This window comes from Herpailurus yagouaroundi, unplaced genomic scaffold (genome assembly GCF_014898765.1).
Source record: "Herpailurus yagouaroundi ecotype Mexico unplaced genomic scaffold, PumYag 187, whole genome shotgun sequence".
NCBI lineage: Eukaryota > Metazoa > Chordata > Mammalia > Carnivora > Felidae > Herpailurus > Herpailurus yagouaroundi.
The window spans coordinates 17,798,748-17,818,452 of NW_024412418.1; the positions used below are offsets into that span (position 1 = coordinate 17,798,748).

General features: G+C 48.6%; 1 protein-coding gene and 1 long non-coding RNA gene across 3 annotated transcripts in view; one reads left to right on the top strand and one right to left on the bottom strand.

The window, feature by feature from the left end:
* ABTB2 (ankyrin repeat and BTB domain containing 2) overlaps window positions 1-19,705 on the top strand; it is a 174,238-nt gene that overhangs the window by 63,861 nt on the left and 90,672 nt on the right. The window lies entirely within an intron of this gene.
* Window positions 11,141-12,895, bottom strand: LOC121043565 (uncharacterized). Of its 2 annotated transcripts, XR_005796913.1 has the most exons (3): window positions 12,792-12,895; window positions 12,009-12,157; window positions 11,141-11,268 (listed from the first exon to the last, which is right to left on the bottom strand). It is a non-coding gene; the product is annotated as an uncharacterized LOC121043565 (long non-coding RNA). The 2 variants fall into 2 exon arrangements; XR_005796912.1 differs by lacking the exon at window positions 11,141-11,268 and having other exon boundaries at window positions 11,885-12,157.

A 19,705-nucleotide genomic window follows, 5' to 3' on the forward strand; every position in this document is an offset into this window, starting at 1 on the left:
CCCCCGTACAAGAATCATGGATAGAATCATGCTTCTCAAACTGTGGGCCCTGGACCAGCCTCAGCGTCACCTAGGAGGCTGACAGAAACGCAGTCTCCAGCCCCACCCCAGACCTGCTGAATCCAAGTGTGCATTTTGACAGGCTCTCCGGGGTCACATGTGTGTGGAGTTTGAGAAGCTCTGTACCAGGACATCATAAACCCAGATAGGGAAGCCCTCCTTGAGATTTGTCAAGAAGTAAGAGAAGCCAGCCACTTAACTCCCATAACACTGTCTGGTGAAGAGTCCGTTCTGCCTTCTTTCTGGTTTCAGAGGAGGCCTTGTTAGGAGACCAGGAAACCAGGTTGAAGTGTCTTTACTGACAGCAAAGAACCAGATGTGGGTCTTGACCCCTGGGACTAAGTTTTCTGGCAGCACCTTCTCCTCATTCTCGGAGAAATGTTTTGGTGTTGAAAGACCACCTACAAAACATAGTGTCCTCTGGAGCCACCTTGTGAGGATACCCTCTAAGCTGGCTTAGAGGGTATTTAATGACCATTTTCCATCTTGATCTATGCCCTTAAATTACTACTATTTGCCTGTGGTGGATTTGAAATTTAAAAAAAAATTTTTTTTTAATGTTTATTTTTTGAGAGACAGAGTTAGAGTGTGAGTGGGGAAGGGGCAGAGCGAGAGGAAGGCACAGGATCCTGAAGCAGGCTCCAGGCTCTAAGCTGTCAGCACAGAGCCCAACATGGGGCTCGAACTCACGAACCGTGAGATCACGACCTGAGCCAAAGTTGGACGTTTAACTGAGCCACGCAGGTGCCCCTGGTAGATTTGAAACTTTGAAGCTTGGGTTTATGGGATGTTGGGGTTTTTTTCCCCCTGCAATATACATTTTTACACTTGCTAAATGGACACATACTGCCTCTCCAATCAAATGAAAAGTTTTCAAAAATTTTTTATAACTAATATGTTCAATGTAGACAAACTTAAAAATTAATGTGCTTCTATTTGATGATCCAGAAATAAAGTCACTTATAATCTCACCATTTGGAGAGTGCCTTTAAGAAGTTAATGCACATGTAGAGGTTTTGGGTTTTTTTTAATTTTTTTTTTTAACAGAAATGTGATTCTCACTTTCATACTCTTTTATCATCTGTTCATTCAATACTTTATAAACATCATTCCAAGTCAGTAGCATAGGTCTTCTACATTTTCATTTTTAATGTCTTGCAAAGTATTTCATTATATGGGATGTTCTGTATAATGGATTTACATAATTCATCACCTGTGCCTGGGCATTTTGGTTTACAGTTTCTTTCTCTGATTTACCAACACTGGCATGGATTTCATCTGTAGCAAAATATTTGCAATGGTCTAAGTGATTACTTTAGGATAACTTTTTGAATGCCTATAAAAAGTGTAACATTGGAATGGGAGAAGAGACCGGGAGTTCCAAGAGCTGGAAGGTGGACTTTGAGACTTGACTCCCTCCTGGGAGGTAGCCTGTCTCCATTAATAATGATTTCAGGAGAATAAGCTGTCAATATGCTAGAGCTAGGCGGTGCACCTTCATTGTGGAAAATGGCTCTTAGGAATCATCTAGGTTTTCTGAAGAAAACCCATTGTTTGCCTCTGGAACCCACGTGGCCACAAAGCATGGTTGGCACAGCATTGGTGATGGTCACAGGATTGTCTCGACAGGGGAGGTACACAGGCTCTTGTAAGTGGTTGGGAAGAATGACACTGGATGCACATATTGGGGCCACACCTTGGACTTCGGTAGAAGCCAGAACAGATCCACAGCTTGGGTGTGAGTGGCTGTGCTAAAAGGGGAACTTGAGGTGGTTTCAAGCCAGTACAGAGCTGGGAGCCAGGCTCCCAGAGGGAGTGACCTCCACACCGAAGGGCAGACACAGATTTGAGAGCCAGCCTGGGTGGAACCAGCATCAGCTGTTTCCATAAGAAGGGCTTAGAGAATGCTTGCTGGATACTTGGTATTTGCCAAAGGGATGTCTGAACCTGTGTGCGGGAGGAGGTACACACTCCAGGTCCAGAAAGGACTTTGCTGGATGTCAGGCGTTGCCGAGACTGTGGCTTTGGGCGGAGGTTCTCGTTCCTGGAGTGCCATTAGCTGTTGGTCACATTATGTCCCAGGCTCCCCCTTATAAAGCAGCTGCACCCCCTCCAAATGCTACCTCCTCCTGGCTTGGAACAGCCTCTCTTTTTTTGCTTTATCCATATCACAATTAGGGCATTTCCCGTTTTCTTCATTATACTCTCTTTAATGATGTGCATGTCTTAGGAAGAGCAGTGTGGTGTCGAGGAGAGCACCCAGGGATTTTGAGTTCTCCAGCTCTTCACATAGCATTCTGCCTCCTCCCATTACAGGCTCACCCTTGGGTGAGTTACTTAACTTCTATAAAACAGGGTGGTTGTAAGGATTAGAAGTGATGACATAAAGCAACCCCTTTAGTATCTGGCTGAATAGTAGGTGCTTAAATTGTCCATTATTCTCGGGGGCTTAATATAGTCTAGTCGGTAAGGGCTGATGGACCATTATCTGTAGGCAGATCCCACTAGACATGCCTGTTAAGTTAGTAACGGGCTCTGAGGTCAAAAGGCTTAGGACAGCTATCTCGCCTCCCAGACCTGGGCCGGGAAAACAATCGCTGCCAACAGATTATAGAGCTGTGCCTTTCTAAAATGACAATGAGAAGGGGAGAGGGGCACCGGGCAGCTGTTGGAGGTAGGAAGGTGCTGAGTGTCTGAAAGCCTCTGCAGAGGGCATCTTGCACGGGCACAGTGAGAACTGGGTGACGCTCTCCTCTCTGACCTGTAGGCTGGAGGCAGACCAGCCCCACAGGCGGGAGACACAGCCCAGGAACTTAGCCTGACTCACCTGACTCCAGACTCACCTTCCTTTGCCATGATGTCTAGGATAGCAGTCAAGCCTGCACGACGTCCCGGAGCCCCATCCTGGCTCCATCCTTTCTGCTTGTGTGACCTGGGGCAAGTTTCTGACCGATTTTGTGACTCAGTGTCCTAATCTGTACAATGGGGATAATAGTACCTACCGCATAGGATCCTCGTGAGGATCAAATGGGTTTATTTATAAACAACGCTTAGACTAGTGACTGGGTGTAAAAGGCATTTGCTCTATGAATGTTTGCTAGTGCCTTCTGGGGTTTGCCTCTCCATGCCTCAGGCCTTTCATCTTAACATCTTATTTTTTCTTGACAGCAGAATCCCCATCTGCTCCATTTAGCCCCCACAGTACATAGTACAAAGTAAGGATTCCTAAATGTTTGTTGGGTAGGGTGGGTTGGGGAAGCTCAGGCTCTGACACGAGGTAGACCTGCGTTCAGATCCTGACTTTGCTTCTGTCTCCGGACCTTTGACTGTTCTGGCCTTATTGCCTCATCTGTAAAATGGGATAAAATAGTCGACTCTTAGAGGGTCGGAGTGAAGATTGAATTACAGAACACATGCAAAGCACATGGCAGGAGTGCACTCGCAGGAAATGACGGTGCTAATGCTGATGAGTAAAATGGCCTCAGTATGCTCGTTCTACCGCATTAAGTAGGTGGTTTGTGCATTTTTTTCAGGTTTCATTTTGAAGTAAGAGGACGATATCTGGTTTCTGTTTAGTTTTCCCCGGTGACTGTCAGAACACTAGGAAGAGAACAGGATCTCTAAGCACAGGCATCCTCTCCCACCTCCCTCAGCCATACGCGTAAGAGCTGCATTTCCATGTGTGTCTTTCACAAGTCATCAAACATTAGACCACCCTAGAGTTTCGCCGTGGTCTTTGGAGTCCTCTGCACGTCCAGAGTGGCCAGGATCATTGGGCATCTCCCCAACCTGTCTCTGGTGGTAGCCTAACTTGGAGCACGTCTCCGAAGTGTTTCCAAGTTGGCGTTGAGTCTCCCACTTGGAAATGCCAACACACAGCTTTGTGTGTGCCATGATTTCATGTTCACGAACGGACCCGTGCAGTGTCCACTCCCACCACCAAACTGTTGGACATCCGGGAGACCTGGCAGGCAGTAAAGTGTGTTACTGACAAGCTCAGACGCTACAAGGTGCTGTGGGGAGCCACTGGGAGGCCATGATTCTGTGATTCTGCCCATTGTGTGCCCACAGGAGCTGGTGACACTCAGCCATTCCCTCAGTCTGGAAGCCAGCACTTTGGACTGCGTTGGTTTCCCCCTCTGTGAATTTAGGATGGCGATTATGAAGTAGAGGACTTGAGTATCAACTAATCCCCAAAATGATTCTCAGAATGCTGGTCATGTAAAAATGCACCACAGAAAAAAGGTTCCATGGCCAAATACGTTTGGCAATGTATTACGCTGTCTTTCCTTCTTGGCATTTTATGATACGCATTTGCATATATAAGGTTCTTGATAAGTCCCGCAGAAAGAAACAAACGTAACACTGTTGGACCCAGTAGTACCCAAATGTGATTCACCATGAACCCTTTTTGGTTTTGGTTTTTTTTTTCATGTAACATCTATTAGCATTGCTAGGGGCTAGGTAAACACTGGAGAAATCTAATTATCTTAAAAGAATTTATAATAAGTGATATGTGAATATTAAGAAAGGAGAATCTGTAATTTTTCAATAGACAATTAGAAAATGGAAGGATTGGAGCACCTGGGTGGCTCAGTCAGTTGAGCATCAGACTTTGGCTCAGGTCATGATCTTGCAGTTTGTGAGTTTGAGCCCCGCATCCGGCTCTGTGCTGACAGCTCGGAGCCTGGAGCCTGCTTCGGATTCTCTGTCTCCCTCTCTCTCTGCCCCTCTCCCACTCACACTGTTTCTGTTTCTCTCTCTCAAAAAAATAAAATAAATATTAAAAATTTTTTAAATAAAAGAAAATGGCAGGATTTTAATTTCAAGTATTTTTAAGTATTTGGCAAAAAAAAAGTATTGGGTAACTTTTTTGTAGCCACTTTTAGATTTGATCATAAAATACTCAATGTCTTACCAACCCACTGTCACATGACCCGCCAGAAGATGCCTCTGTCGGGGGTAAGACTTGAACTTGAGTAGTAAAGGTAAAATTTTAAATTTTGGAGATGCCCTTTATGAGACCCGGGATTAACTGGGGTTGTGCGTTCAAGCAGTTCCCTTTTAAGCCCTTAAACACACATTCTCAGCCAATCGAGCATCTCCTGAGCCAGCCCCTGATCTAGTTGTTACAGCTAGATCAAGTAGTATTAGATTCAAGCAGTATGAAAGATCGAAGGTGATAGATTCATCCTGAAACATAGTTTTTATATACTTTGTGTCTTTGGGGATAGCACTAATCCACAAAACTGCCTAGCAGCAGAATTTGCTTTGACAAGAATCGTTTGAGAATGTGAGTGTCCTCACAATGCTGCACCGTGGGAATCGGGATGAATTACCAGACCCCCACGAGCCTCACTGCTCACTTCCTTAGACTGTTCTCATAAGGAATGGGAACGTGGAGGGGCAGATCCCCCTTATCCTGGATTTGAGAGTTCGCTAGGTCACTCCTGAAACCTCTGTGCCAACCAAGCCAGAAACAATGGGTCCTCTGCAAGCTTTTGTTTATTATTACAGCCCTCGGACTGTACATCCCACTCACCCCTTTGCTCCTGTGGCTGGTCAAGCTAATTTGATTTGACATCCTGGCATTTGAGATTTGTCAAGTGTTGTAACCCTAAGCGGTACTAATGTTGAAAACCATACTTGAAATTTATATAATCCAGATGTGTATGCCAATAAGGCAGATGAAATGGCAGGCTTGGGCTGTGGAGTGTGTGTGTGTGTGTGTGTGTGTGTATGTGTGTGTGTATGTGTAGGAATCCTGTTGCCCTATATTCTTTCCACATGGAATATATAGCCAAGAAGGATTTTATGTATTAATATTTTCCCTTAAGAATAGTAACTGGAATATGAAATATAGCTGTAAGTAAGTACCAGCGTTGGTTTTATTTGCAGCCAAGAATAACTGATTAAGTTTTGGGGAGCAGGAAGGTCTATTTTAAATGCTTTTTAAAACTTTTAAATTGGTCAGGACCCTTCAGCAGTGTGGTCTGGGGAATTGTCAGTCACACCAAGTCAGGATTTTTGATGTGGCTCTCTTTGACGTCGAATTTTTTTCCCTCCTATGTGGACATGTCATTCTTCCCATGCGAGAGCTTTCGCTGTGATCCAGAAGTCCCCCCTCTGAGGCCGAGGCCTCGACCCCTGAGTTGTTACTCCACAGCCCTCCCGCACTGGCACGGCCCAAATGCCACTTGTGTTTTCTGTAAGCTCAACACGCAGCTGGATTAAACGAAAACGTCTCTGCTCAAGTATTTGATAGCGACCCTCCTTTGAGGACTGGAGCGTCTCCTCTCTCCCTCCGGCCAGCGGTGTCCCCCTGTGATACCTCTGGCGGGACAGTGCGTCACCTTCTCCGGCCGTTGCTTCGCTCCCCTGTGAAGAAGACCACAGCTGACCCGATAGGAGTAGCGCATGTGGCTCCCCCAACAGGGAATTCCGGGGTTGCAGGTTTTGGTGTTCTTGACATGAAAGGGTGGCGGCACGTATTATTATTCCTTAGCATATGCTGCGCATAATTAACAACCATCCTTAACTAGACCCGTCAGCCCAGGGAAAACTGGCCATACCAGCTTAGTGACAGCCGATGAGAAATGATGTGAAAAGGAGGCACAGAGCTGGGACCCACAGGTGTGGGGGTGACTTCTGGACTTCGGAGCTGCAGTTGGTACCTGTGTCCTCCACAGCTATTTCTAGACTGGAAGTCAAAGATCATGTTGCTGTTTTAGCCCCTTCTTAGGGCAGAACCGAAGGAAAACGGCCGATATTCAGGGGAAGCTTGTGGCAAGCCATGGTCCCCACGGTTTCCCCTTAACTAAACGGCTCTGGAGAAAGTCAAGTGTGTGCTGTTTCCACAGCAGGCAGGATGGAACGTTTCCTTTGGGGGGGGGGGGGTCGGGCGGGTGTCCACCAGCTTTCCATTTGCCATAGGTTACAGCCCTGACTCCATGAGGGTGAGGCGGACCACGCCTGCAAGTCTGACGCTCCTTAGCGGAGCCTTAGCCTGTGGGTTCCGGCCCAGTTCCGACTCAGGTCTTGAGTAAGGAATGCTGTCATGGATCCAAGCTAAATAGATTCCAAATGATGGAATCTGATTTTCCGGTTGGGTTTTGAGGTGAGGGCATCAGCGTGTGGCGTATTCGGCCCCCACGGTTTGTTTAGTTCGCTGACGCTCAAGGCTCAGGCAGTGGAATGAGGGATCTCGAGCCGGCCTGGCCCGCATGTTGCTCAGGTGACTCATCACCGCCTGGAGATGTCCGTCCCCTCTGTGAGGCTCGGCAGCCCCAGGACTGGGGCCCCAGGCAGGAGTCAGACGGTCAAGGCCGCTGGTCCAGTTCTCCCTGCTGACGTCATCCCCCCACATTGTCTGGAATGACTCGCAGCCTCTGACTGAGGACGAGAGCAGGCTGGAAGTGGGAGAGCAGGAGATGTTTCCAGGGCCGTAACGCACCCGGGATTTTCAAGGTGCGTTTGCGCAGTATCGTGCCAGGGCGAGCCAATGCGGCCTGACCCATGTATCTAGTAGGATCCCATTTCAGTGGGGTTCTGCAAATCCACTGGTCTGGCCTTTTACCTTCCAAATGAAACACAGTGAGACCTGCTTGACCAAAAAAAAAAAAAGCCAGAAAATAAAACAAACAAAAACCTGTCTTTTATTCTTAATGTTATCCAGCTGACATGTGCTAGGTTTTGTTGATATAAAGAAGCCATTCCAATCCACTGCCTAATGGAGGGATGCATAAGACCATACTAGAAGGGCTGCAACCAGAACTGAGCCAACCACATGTGTCATGACATTAATAAAGAACAAAATGAAAGCCCAGCCTACAGGGACTGTGGTCGCGGGGCAGGGACTGCAGCCTGGCGGCTAAGAGCCCCAGTGTGGGAGTGCCTGAGCCTGGGTTCAAATCCTGGCTCTGCGGCTTATTAGCTGTGACGACCTCTCCCACCTTCTATTCTTTTGCTGTAGGATGGGGTGGTGTTACCACATCTTAAAGCTGGTCTGACAATTGAGTTTGTCTAAGACAAAGTAAGTGCTTAATACATGGTACCTGTTAGCACAATGATTGTTATCCCTTCTCCCATAGCAACAGCCTGCTTTGGGGGGTGATGCCCTTCATGCAGCTAGCTGCCGGTGTCTGATTTCCTTCCTCTTAGCTACATCGTTGCTCCGACGCTGCTGCATAAGCAGATGTACGGTCTTAGGAACTCTGAAGCCAGACTTCATTGGTTCTTCTCCCATGGGCCCATCGTGACGATGGGTTCCTTTTGCATCCACCTCCTCTGAGGTTTGCTAATTTTGCTCCGCCGGGAAGTCCATCCAGGAGGCCACCATTCAGATGGATGGAGGAATCTTTCAGAGAAAGCATGAGTGTTCTGGGATACTGTTATCTGGGGTCAAGCGCTGGCCTATGTGAGGGAGTGAGGCCAGCAGAGCCAGCCAGCTAGCTCTGCCCCTGTTCTTCCAAAACAGCAAGGTTCCACAACAGAGGCCCCGAGCCTTCCAAAAGCAGGCTCAAGCCTAGACTGTCTGAGTTTCCTCCAGAGTGCAACAAGAGTTTATTCCAAAACAAAACAGCAACAAAAGTGGATGCCTGGTATTTCCTTGGCTCATTTCTGTAAAGCATCCTGACCAAAGGAGAAGAGAGGTCTGAGGTCCATGACAGAGAGAGTCAGCCTGAAATTATTCTCTCCTCTCTCTTCCTGGCTCCCAGGAAGAATAAAAACTGTGAACATAATAATAGCTAAAATTCATGGAGTATTTTCTTGAGTGCATACCCAGGACTATTTAAGCACTTTACACGTATTAAATTATTCAATCCTAATAGTCCTGCCGGAGAAGTTCTATTATTGTTGTCCCCCTTTTACAGATAAGGGGACTAGGGCACAGAGCAGTTAAGTACCTTGCTGAAGTTCCCACAGCCGGTAATGGGTTGTAGAACCCAGACAGCCTGGAATTAGAAGCTGCACACTTTACCACAGCTCTGTACTGCCTCTCATGATAGTTATAAATTATAAAATGGTTTTAATCCTAAAAATACACCACAGGGGCACCTCGGTGGCTCAGTCAGGTAAGCATCCAACTTCGGCTTAGGTCCTGATCTCACCATCTGTGAGTTCGAGCCCCGGGTTGGGCTCTGTGTTGACAGCTCGGAGCCGGGAACCTGCTTTAGGTTCTATGTCTTCCTCTCTCACTGTCCTTCCCCTGCTTGCACTCTGTCTCCCTCTCTCTGTCTCTCTCAAAAATAAATAAACATTAGAGGCGCCTGGGTGGCTCAGTTGGTTGAGCGTCTGACTTCGGCTCAGGTCATGATCTCACGGTTCGTGGGTTTGAGCCCCGCGTCGGGCCCTGTGCTGACAGCTCAGAGCCTGGAGCCTGCTTCTGATTCTGTGTCTTCCTCTCTCTGTCTCTGCCCTTCCCCTGCTCACACTCTGTCAATCTCTCTCTCAAAAAATTAATAAACATTAAAAAAATTAAAAAATAAATAAACATTAAAAAAATAAAAATAAACCACAGGCACATGTGATAAAATGGCATAGAACTATACCTACACATTATTCCAATGTCCATTTCCTTTCTTTTTAAAAATTTTTTTTCAACGTTTATTTATTATTTTTGGGACAGAGAGAGACAGAGCATGAACGGGGGAGGGGCAGAGAGGGAGACACAGAATCAGAAACAGGCTCCAGGCTCTGAGCCGTCAGCCCAGAGCCTGACGCGGGGCTCGAACTCACGGACCGCGAGATCGTGACCTGGCTGAAGCCGGACGCTTAACCGACTGCGCCACCCAGGCGCCCCTCCAATGTCCATTTCCTAGTTTTGCTGTCATACTATATAGTTATATAAGATGTAACCATCTACAGGAATTGGGTGAAGGATACACAGGACCTTTCTGTACAGTTTTTGCTGCTTCCTTTGAATCTATAAGTATTTCGAAATTAAAGGTTCCAACAAACAAACAAACCACTGCCAACATTGTATTGAATTCTGATTGTATGCCAAGCAATGTGCTAAGCACTTTACAGTCACTATTTTATTTCATCCTCCCAGCAACCCAAGGAGGTGCGGGTGCCCTACCACCTTCAGTTCCAGGGACACCTGGGTGGCTCAGTTGGTTGGGCATCTGACTCTTGATTTTGGCTCAGGTCGTGATCCCAGGGTCATAGGGTCAGGATCTACACTGAGTGTGGAGCCTGCTTAAGATTCTCTCTCTCTCTCTCTCTCTCTCTGCCCCTCTCCCTCGGCCCCTTTCCCCCACTCACACTCTCACTCTCTCTCTCTCTCTGTAAAATAAAAAATTAAAAAAAAAAAGCCAAACACCTTCAGTTACAGATGAGGGAACAGTCATATAAAGTCAACAGGAAGTCATGAGGCCACTGGGTCTTCCTGACTCCAGAGCATGAATTCAGAATGCATCTTTGGAAGTAGGAAGATTTAGAAGGCATGTAATATGGGAACTAACTCTGTGTCAGGTTCCACTCAAGCTCCCCAGGTGACAGGCTCCCCTGGCCCCTGTTCAGTCCACGGCAGACCCAAGAAGGAACTGAACCAGTCAACTGCCATCATTTCTTTGCCTTTCCCACTGCTCCTCTTGGTAGCTCCCTTCCTTGAAGGACATGCTTGGCACAAGCTCGGTGGCCCTTGGAGGAGTGTCCTCGGGGCTGTACTGCAAGTGTTTCTCACATCCCAGTGAAAGAGTGGAGTTTGGGGTCAGACCTGCGTTCAAATCCTAGCTTGACTTCTCATCATATTTTTTATCTTAAGGAAGTTGCTTAAACTGCTAGAGCTGGTTTTTAAAAGTTTTGTTTTATCTGTACAAGGGGGAATAATAACAGTGCCTCCTGGTTTTATTACAAACATCAAGTGGGATAAAGCACCTGGTGCATGGATGTTCCTTAAGTGCTGATTTCCCCGTGCTGGCTCAGCAAACACTGAGGCCTGCTGGGTACCACACACAGTATTGCATTAGCCGGTCGAATCCTCTGCTGAGCTTTGGCACAGAGGATGCCAGGGTTTCAAGGACGAGCACAACATGGTTCTCCATCAAGGAGCATATAATGGGTCATGGTGCAAAAGGCAAGTTATAAGTATTTACGGGGTGTAAACTGGGAGCAGGGGTACCCACTGAGCCTAGGGCTCCTTCCTCTGGATCCAGAGTCTGAATGTTGGGCCCAAGCCAGGCACCTTGCTGGGATTCAAGGACACTGTTGAGATTTGGAAGAGAGAACATTATCAATCACCATGCTGGATGGCATCAGTGATTATCATCTTCATTTCCATCAAAGGTGTCTTGTGACAGGATACCATCAAGTTCAATTTAGTCTGAATAGGGACATGGCAAGGACTTTTTTTCTATTTCTGCCCCAGGCTGAACCTGTCTTGAATAATACAGTGTTCATCTACTTCCAAACACCAAGCCTTTTTTTTCCCCCCTTGTACTGCTCTATTCAGGGTCATGTGGCTGCTTGTTTCCTTGTCTCCTCTCTAAAAACCCACCCACCCACACCTTTGGCTGCCATAATGAGTGTTTTCAGGAAAGAGAGTCAACTCTGTATACTACAAGGTGGTATCACCTGCCTAAAGTTTAGAGACAGGCTTCAGGGCCAAGGCTTCACACAGTGACCTGTGGGTATCTTTGGACCTGTTACTTCTTTAAAACAAAATTCTTATGCGATCATTTAAAATTCAGGGATTTCCTGATCTGGCAACAGTTGGCTAAAGCTGAGTAGCATCTGCCCCCTTTAGATGCAGCAGATGTTCTCCAAGTTGCTATAGGCCTCCACGCCCCCCCCCCAAACTTCATTCATTCATCTTGCATGCCTGACGCCATAAGCATCTTGTTGTCAACTCCTGACATAGATGAAGAAAGAACACTGTCTTCAAAGGTGTAGCCGATTAGATGCATCAGGAGCTAATTGGTTGGGCCCCAGACTCTGTTCCTTACTGTGCGTGGGTGCAGCAGGTGCAGTGAGAACTGCTCAACGTCCATCTTTCTCTGAGGTCAGCGTTACACCTGGTCTTCTTGGTCAGGAAGCTGGGATTCTAGACGAGAGTTCTCCGCTCTGCACCAACACCCCAGTTGTGGCAGAATTCCTTAACAAGTGATCGGGAAGATGACAAATGCTGAGTCAGGGAGTTGTGGACGCAATAGGTACATCTGTGGCGGGTCAGAAGACGTACATTTCAGTCTGGCTTTACCACTCGCTAACCAAGCATTGGACTTAATGGAGTCTCTGTTTTCTCATCTGTAAGATGGGGATAATGTCTAGTGTGCCACCAGTAAGGTGAATAAGAGGATCAGGTTACATGATCCTCTGAAAACATGCTATGAAGTGTAAAGTTGTATTGAAGAACCAGGTCGTAGGACAGCAGTAGTGTGCTGCGGGAGAACACGCAACTTCTGATATCTGGCAGCGTGAAGGTCAGGGGTCGGCAAGCTGAGGCCATGGGATGCATCCTGCCCCCTAAGAATGTTTTTTACGTTCGAAACGGTTGAAAAGCCATAAAAGGCAAATAACATTTAATGGTGCATACAATTTCTATGGAGTTCAGATTTCAGTGTCTGTAAAATTTCATTAGAACACAGCCACGCCCATTTGTTTATGTATTGCCTATGGCTGCTTTCACGACATAATGACAAAGTTGGGTAGTTGTGACAGAGACCAGATGGCCCCCAAAGCATAAACTATTTACTATCTGAAACTTTGACCGTAAAAACTTAACCAACCTCTAGGGAAGAACATGGAAGGATAGGGACTCAGTCCCCCGCTTCTTTTTTCTTCGTTTCTTCTATCATCCAGACTTAGGTGCTGTTGCAAATAGGTGGCCCAAGGAGTATTGTACACAACCATACAAGCACATCCTCTGTGGCCCACAGCAAATCTGCCCTTCCTGACAAAGCCAAAAATTTCTCTCAGTTTAACTGCCGCTGGAGCAACGCTCCGTCCCGCGGGCTCTAGCTAGGGGCACTTCCTGATGAAAAAAACCACAGCATTTTTCATAAAACCAATCCCCCTTTTAGGAAAAACCGCAAGAGAAGAAGCTGTTCCTGTCACCGTGGGCACTTCTCCAGCATATTAACCACCGAACAGGCCTGGTGGGCAGTTTCCTCCCCTCAGCCACAGACTGACAGGAGGCACAGAGGGCAGCCACCACTCCGATAAGCCTGCAAGAGTGTGTCACGGCCGAGCGGTGTCCTCCAAAAGACGTGTTGAAATTCTAGCCCCCGGTACCTCAGGATGTGACGTTATTGGGAAACAGGGTGGCTGCTGATGTAATTAGTTAAGTGGGCCAAGGTCCTAATAGAGTAGGGTGGGCGTCTAGTCCAACAGGAGCAGCATCCCTCTCAGAAGAAGGAAGTTTGAACACGAAGCACCATGTGGCAGCGGAGGCCGAGATTGGAGGGCCTCGTCTCTAGGCCAAGGAGTGCCAAGGATTGGCAGCCACTACTGGAGAGAAGAAGAGAGGATTCTACCCGGAGAAAGGGCGGCCCTGCTCACACCTTGATCTCGGGCCTACAGTCTCCAGAAGTGTAAGATAATACACTTCTGTTCTTTGAAGCCGCCCCGTCTGTGGCATCTTGTTACAGCGGCCCTAGGAAACCATCGGGGCAGCTCGCCCGCCCTGGGGCAGCCTTCTGGTGCCCTTCAAGGCGCTTGGTGGTAACCCTGTTCCGCACATGAGGCGGATGAGGCGCGGGAGGCTTCAGGGAGCCGCCCGAGGTTTGGGCCGGTGGCGGAGCAGGACTCCAGCCCAGGCCTTCCGGTTCCGGGCTGCCGCGGTGGGTTGTCCAGGGAACGGCGTTCCGCAGCTGGCGCGCGGCGTCCTCCCGGGCAGGGCGTGATGGCGCCTCCGCCTCTTGGTCCTCGTTCCAGAAGCAGCGCAGAGTATCTCTCGGCTGTGGTCGTGTGAACTTGTTTGCTTGAGCTCTCACGTGTGCAAGAGGAAAATTCAGTCAGCCACTTTTTTTAAAAAATGGGGTTGGGGGGCATGTTTTACAGACAGCCGTGTATCATTTACAATTGTGAAGTCATGGGAGAGGAGTAAACTCAATTTTCTTAGCCATCTTACAGCGCCTCTGAAGAGTGTGCCTAAGAGATCCTTGGGGAGATACCCCAAATAAAAACCCCAGCACGGAAGGTGATGTATTTAACCAGCGGAGTCTCCGGTGGCCTCCTGGAAAGCATAAGAACATCGATGCTTCCTTCTTAGGTAGCATCCGGTTGCCCAAGCTCCTGGGTAACAAACAAGTGACATCAGCACCAACAGCTTGTGAGGTGCTGTGCTTCTCTGCCCTGAGGCGATTCCTATAACGCTCCCAGCTCACAGACTTGTGAAGAAACTTGGGTTGCAAGTGAAATTGTTACCAATGGAAGTCTGGCACCTTAAGATTGTTTTGTTCTTTATTATGAATATTTTCGAACATACAGACGAGTGGAAAGAGTTGTGTGAAGAACTCCGACATACCCATTCCCCAGACTCAGCAGTTACTGTGATTCTGCCCCATTCACCTGTGTTTGACCTTGTGTTTGTTTTAGTATTGGAAAGCGTCATCCCATCCCGTGCATCGTTTTATCCCTTCCCGCTGTAATACGCATCTCTAAAAAAAAAAAAAAAAAATGTTGCTTTTCTTACAACCACAAAATCGTTCCTGTGCCTCTGCACATTCACAGTGGTTCTTTTGGTGTGAGTGCTACCCAGTTTGTGTTCAGAGCTCACAGCTCAGGTTTTTTAACTGCATGGATGGAAATGTAGGCTGTGGGAGACAGAGTAAGGCCACTGGGATGGGCAAGAGGCTGGGACTGGGATCCAGGAAAGAGAATTTAAGGCAGTCCTCTGGGCCTGTCAGCAACACTGAGCTCAAATGGGGTGTTCTTGGCCAGGGACGTGGTGACCCAGGTTCCTTCGTGGATTTCTGCCAGCATTGGCTGGCGGTCCTGAGGGCCCGAGAGTTGGATGGCCAGCCTCGGCTTTGGAGGACTCAGCATTCGTGACATATGGCTGGCGGCGCCCCGATGTGCTCTTCTGCTTGCTGCCAGTAAAGAGAATTGTTTCTTTCTCTGAGCAGTGTTCATTTACATGGGGAGAACTCCCCTCTCCTACCCCCCCCCATACACACACACACACACACACACACACACACACACAGGGAGGGGGGAAGGGTTTTTGGAGTCTGTTTTTAGTGGGCTCACTCAAAAGGAGCTTTATGTTTATTTTTTGAGTGGCTCTCTGGCCTGTTGTGTCCGTTTATCATGCCTCACCACCAGCCCTCCCCCGTCTCTCTACTCTGCAAACCTCAACTTCATCAAACTGTTCCTAACGACTACCACATGTCCACAGAGGGCGCAGGGGGCAGGGGAGGTGGGAGCTGGGAAATGAAGGAATCCTCCGGGGAGCACAGTGGCATATTAAAATTCAATGGCTTAGTCATCAGAGTCTTCAGCCCAAGCACTGAAGAAAAATAAATGAATATTCTGTAACAGTCTTGCGGATCTCAGAGGAAGGGGGTGGCAGGGGGAGGGAGGGACGCAGAGGTTGTGGTTTTTAGATAGAGGAGTTCATGCTGTAGAGAACAATTAGGGCCTTTGCTCAGAAATAACAAGACACACTACTGTTTTCCTGCTTGATAGGAGGAACACACGGTGTCAGCTAGAAGGGAACACTCCAGTAGGCTAGGTCAAGCTCCTAGATGAGGAAATGGGGCTCAGGCAGGGATGTGACGTCCTTCAGAGTCGTATGATGAATTCATGGTAGAGGTGGGACTCCATCCCAGGCCTCAGCACCTCCTGATCAGTGCTCTCTCCTCCTTGCTCAAAAAAGGGCATTTTCCTTTTGCTGCTAGGTCTGCTTGGAGACCTTGGAGACTTTGTAGACTGTAGAAATGCTGGTGCAGCCTTTCCCCAGACCCCCCTCCTCTTTCTGCTAGAGAGGAGAGCGGAAAGTGAATGTGTGGGTCGTTTACACTGCTCAGGTTTTAAGGACTGTAAAAGACCTGCCTCTGAAACCGGTTGCATCGGCTTCTGTTCCTTCCTTTATCCCTACGTCTCCGTTCAGAAGGATAGGCCTGATTGCCCTTTCCTTTGTCCTTAGATAAAGCAACTGAGTCATAAGAAAGTAAGTGCTTTCACTTTGGTGGAGTGCTGAGTTATCTGTGGAAGAAGCTGGCTCTGCAAGGTGTATCTCCTCATTTGTGACCTTTTGCGCTGGATTACAGTCCCCCGCTTCTGGTGACGAAGGACGTTGAAAGATGGAAGGATTATGAAATCTTAGGCTAGAAGAACATTTACAGGAAAGCAAAGCCAAGCATCTTATTCTAGGGATGAAGGAACCAGGGCAAGAGTCCTGGGACACATTTCCAGCAGTTCCGTGTCCCAAAGGGCCAGTCCATGACATCCACCACCGGTCCTATTCAGGGAGAGCGTGGTAGCTGGCTGTTCGCTTTGGGGCTCTGTTTGGTTTCTTTGATCAGCATCAGGTGGAAAACCAAAAGAGGCAGAAAAAGTGACCAACCCAACTAACCGTTGGCAGTGAAATGTCAAACAAGATGATTTTCTGAACGAGTTTGAAAGATCTCCCCTAGAGTAGCTGGGCAAAATCCCATAGATTAGGGTTATTGAGTATGATTTCCAAGGGCACCAGTCCACTAGCTTCACCAGCATAATGCAGAGATGTATCCAGACCTCGGATCTTGCCTCTTCCTGTCCACAGTCCTGGGGAAAGAGCCCTGGTCCACGTGTGCTCCTGACGTGCTACCATTTAATCATGGAGGTGGCATAAATGGAAGTTCTTGTTTCACAGAGGAAGAAATCAAGACTGAGACAGCTAAAAAAAAAAAAAAAAAAATGTACCGTGGGAGAGTCCAGGTTAGAATCCTAGCCTGTGGCTCCGTGCCCACTGTGCTCCCCATCCAGTGCTCCTCTCCAAGCTGCTGCTAAAAGATCAGGAGGGCTTGGAGACCTTTCTGATGGGGCTGATACTCCCTTTTGGTCCTGCTGGAGAAGACTGGTAAGGCCTAGGTGCTTCCCTCAGAGAAGATGGTGGAAACTTTCTCTGTCAGACCATTGATCTTATAGAGCAAAGCCAGTCAAAAGGCAGATTCCATAAAGATGTCAGGAAAGGAGAGCTACCTGGGAGCACAGCACCCCCACGACCCCCTTGTTAGCAGGGGCTTTCATATTCTCCCTTCCAAGTCCCCAGCAGTTGTCAGCAGGAGGGCAGGGGTGGAGCAGGGTGGTGGTATTGTGTGTGTCCCACGTGCCTCTAGTTTCTGAGCATCCTCTTGCACTTTGGACTTGGAGGAAAGAGCTCCTGGGGGGCAGGTCTGGGCTCCTGGTCTTTGTTTCCCCATTGGGCCTGGCTGTGAGCTCTGTCCAGAGCAGAGCTCATTATCTCCTGGTGCATGACGGGAGTACGCCAGACCCATACAGGTGCATTCTGCATCTGCCTGCTGTTGTAGCCTCTCTGAGAACTGGTCAGCCATCTGTATGAGAGGCTCGAGAAAGAGCTCCTTTGGTTACCTGGGCCCATCACGGGTGACAGTAAAAGTAAAGCAAGAGCAGACCTGCCGTTTATAAGCGTGGGGGTAGAGGTGAGGACTCTGTCCCCAGAGATGTGCTAATTAAAAGCTGCGAACCTGCAAAAGAACTTAGGGTTGAAACCCCACCTCCCCCCCACATCCACCCTGCTCCATCCTGATGATTGCTTTTGTTGCCAAAGAAGCCTTTTACTTCGAGCCTTTATTAAGGAATTTCTAGCCAGAGCCCAAAGCTCGGGAAAGTGAAGGATGCGCCTGGCTCCTGTGCAGACACTTGTGCACATGGCCCCCTGCACATGAGCCCAAGCACACTCTGGCTTCCTTCTGAGTCCCCTCGTTCATCACAAGCAGCGTTTCTCAAGAGATGAACCCGTAGCCTGTCACAGCTTCCACAGGCCCAGAGTGCCTAATGAAAACCAGAGCCGCCCTCGAAGCACTCCTGATGCTGAACCAGTGCCCAGAGCTGTTTCTCCCCCAGCCCTGGGCTGCAAGTGAGCTCCGTTCAAAACAAAGCTGGGGCGCATTATCTCCTTGGCCGTTTTGTCCCCGTGGCTGCCTTGCTCGTCCTCTGCAGGCCCTCTGAGGTGCCGTATTGGGCCCTGTTTCCCCTGTCCAATACTCAGGGCCCTTGAGAAGCTAAAGAGATGGAGTGTAGGCAACACCAGGTGGAGGGCAGTGCTGGGTAGCAGCCCCCGCCCCGGCTGCGGCGGGTTCACAGGTGAAAACCACCCGTGAAAGCCGGCAGGAAGGAGCATGGCGTTGGTCTGGCAAGCCCTTGCGGAGGCCCTTGAGAAAACAGTATCGCATTATTGTCACCATTAATAATGGCCCTTTATTTGAGCCTTGCTAGGACAATGCTCCAAACAAAGCTGAGAGGAAGAAACAGTCCCTGCCGTGGGGCCTTGTAATTTATCAAGGCTAATGGAGGAAGAAAAATCACTGGAGAGGGGTTGTGGGGGTGTGCCGGGGATAGATTTTACAGTTGCCGGAGGTATAATCGGAAGATGCCCACCGCCTTCCCTGGGCCTCCTGTTTGCTTTGTTTGTTGCAAGCACCGTATCTCCAACCCTACCTTTGTCTTGTCTCTTCCACCGGGTCTGGGCCCCTTCGAAGGCTCTGAACAGAGCGAGAATAAAGTCAGGCTGACCGAGGTCTAGGTCTTGGCTGTGACACAGCGGTGTGACGTTGGGCCGCTTCCCTTATTTCTGAGCCTCGGGTCCCTCATCTGCAGGGAGCCCTCGGCTCAGTGCTCGAGGGAGGACAAGCCCCTTGCGCGGCTCAAGGAGTAACAGCCGCCAAAAACAGGTGGCGAGAGCATTGACGGAAAAGGACTTGCCACAAGTGTTTCCACGCTACTCAGAAGCTACAGATGCTGCGCTTGGCCCTGACCGGTGCCGCCGCGTACTGTGAACCTACTGTGTGCCCAGCACAGAGCCTGCCGCGTTTCTGGACCGTTTACTTCTCCACGAAAGCGAGGTCACGAGGACGGCTGTCCTCATGCCTTTTCCGATGCAGATGGGAGTCTGCGTCGTCTTCTCGTTGGGTGCCGGGCTCACCGTCCCAGGGGTGTGGTGGTATTCGGGGCTGGAAGGGTCCGTGAAAAGCAGAGCCCGCCCTGCCAAGTCGGAAGTTGCGCTGGCCTCCAGGAAGGCAGGCAGCCAGTAGCTGCAGCTGTGTTATAAGAAGCCTGACTTAATTTGGGGGGTGGTACAGACAGCACTGTGTGGTGTTTGTTAAAAGCCAGAAGAATGCAGCTTATTCACCAGTCTGTGAAAATGGCTCTGTCTCGGGTGGGGGAAGCCAGAGGAGAATGTGTGATAGCATTTTAAAAGAGTGAAAATGCTGATAATTATAAATTTATCCTACTGCCCATTATGCATGAGGTCTAAGTGGATTAACTCATTACGGCTCCATCAGCCTCAGGTTTCCTGACGCCTCCTTTCTTGCAGCGTTTATAATTTTACTCTGACCTCTCTGTTAATCTGTAAAATGGGAATCTAATCATTCTCAATAACCATTGTCCTTCAAAGCCCCCTTATCACCACCTTGGTTTCTTGGAAATAAAAATCCGGCAGCAAAAAAAAAAAAAAAAAAAAAAAAAAAAAAAA